This window comes from Desmodus rotundus, chromosome 5, assembly GCF_022682495.2.
Source record: "Desmodus rotundus isolate HL8 chromosome 5, HLdesRot8A.1, whole genome shotgun sequence".
NCBI classification, from domain to species: domain Eukaryota; kingdom Metazoa; phylum Chordata; class Mammalia; order Chiroptera; family Phyllostomidae; genus Desmodus; species Desmodus rotundus.
The window spans coordinates 12,557,759-12,559,899 of record NC_071391.1 but is presented as its reverse complement, the minus strand read 5'-3'; positions in this window follow the sequence as shown (position 1 = coordinate 12,559,899).

Here is a 2,141-nt window from a genome sequence, read left to right as displayed (position 1 = left end):
TACCTGACTCGAAGCCATGCAGCTGGAAGTAGCTGGAGTTCGAACCCAGGCCTGTCTGCCTGCTGTTTCCCCTGCCCCACACTGCTTCTGTGTGCAGAGGCGTGGGTTTCCGAAGGCACTGAAGGCTGCAGGCCTAGCACATCTTCTGTGTTTTCTCCCACCAAACAAGTCCCAGCTGGGCCTTCATACAGACTCTGGGACCTTGGCCTGGCTTTCCTGTTGGGTAGTCAAGGAGACTTTTGTGGATAAAATATGACAGAAAACGGAGCGTAGCTGATTCAGACCCAGAGATAAGGCGAGGCCAGCAGGCCCTTTGTCTGAGACAGCCTGGGAAAAAAAGCATCTGGGGTCAGGACCGCCTCCGCTGTTACTCCTGAGGCAGCAGGGGTGCCAGAGCGGCTGTGACAACATCCTGTCAGCAGGGCTGAAGGGTCCTTCTGGTTTACCAACCTAGTGGAAAAAAATTTCCTGGGCTCATCAGTTTTCAGGACATAAAAGCGGAGTCAGGGGCTAGTGGTGGCTGAACATTGATTGACATGGGGTCACCTACTCTCTGTGGGGCCGTAAGGACTCACTTCCCCAATTGAGGAAATTGGGCCTCAATTTCCTCATCTGAAATATGGGGGGCATGAGTGTGTCCAGTGGCCTGCTACCTGTCTTCCAGGCTCTCCTTAATGGTTTTGTGAGTCTGTGAGCCTTCCACGACCTCCCCACTCACCCTCCACCCCACCCCCTTTGCCTGGTCCCTCAGCAGGACATCAGGGCTGTTTAATATTATTGATGGATTTGCATCAGTAAATTCACACTTCTTTCCCATTTACTCACATCCGTAGACAGCTGGCCAAAACCAGGTGGTGGCCTATGTTTGTGGAGGGGGCAGGGTGGGAGTCGGGACTTTATCTGCACAGCATTTTCGCTAGCCTCCAATTTTCGAGTACTGTTTTACAGTCTTGGGAGGAAGTATAGGTGAAGAGTTGGTTCAATTTCTGCTTACTTTACCACAGTGACAAGCAGACCCTGGGATACTACGTGACTCGCCCAAGATACGCTGTGACCCAGGGTTAGAACGGGGCCTCCAGCCCCCTCCTGCCTGTACTCTTCATTGCCAAAGAAGATCATTTCTATGCTTGGTGATGGTCTCCATTTGAAGCCACTGCTTCGAAGATGAAACATATACTAAACATGCAGTGTAGGGGAAACATAGAAAATAGATAAGCAAAAAGAAAATGAAATGATTCGATGCCCTGCTGTTTTGGGTTAAGCAGAGCAGGGCTATTGTGAGATGAACTGGAGTCTTGCTTAAAACTCAACAGAGACTGCCCTGGCCAGGTGGCTCAGTTGATTGCAGGGTCAACCGTACACCAAAAGGGTGCAGGTTCGATCCCTAGTCAGGGCACATACCTAGGTTGCCGGTTTGATCCTGGGTCAGAGCGTGTATGGGAGACAACCAATTAATTCTCTCTCTCTCCCTTTCTCTCTCTCTTAAATCAATAAACATATCATATCCATCCTTGGGTGAGGACTGAAAAAACAAACAAGCAAAAAACCCAACAGAGACTGAACTTCTTGTTCTTGATAGCAAGTTCAGTGGCTCGTGGTCACTCTGCTTTCTGTTTCAGGAGTGCCCTTGGCCAGAGTTTCTGAGTCCTCAACTCAAGCCAAGTGACAAAGCAATTTCCAGTAGACAGAGAAGGGAAAAGAGGCTTCTCCTGGCCCACAGAGGAGCTGGGCTTCTTGTTGATACGGCCAGAGGATGGGGTGGTGCCCACGACAGGAGGGTAAATCCTCAGGGCCATTAGCTCTGTGGGAAGATGTGCCTCCCTCTAATGCCTGCCTTTAAACATCAGTCCCTCTTCCACGTATCCAAAAAATAACTGCTTCCAGATGCACTTTGGCACTGAAGTCTGTGCTTCCTGTGGCCAATTTAAAACACTCTGTTCAAGGCTTAAGATACAGACCTTTGGAATGTCAGAGCCCAGAGGACCTAACAGCCCATCTAGGCCCAACGCACTTATTTAACACATGGGAACACCGAGATTCAGAGATGGAAATTGACTCACGGAGTGGCATGCGGTAAGATATTGGCAGCGGCAGGCCTGAGACATAAGCCTTCTGATTCCATTCTGTGTGCTCTCAGGCTG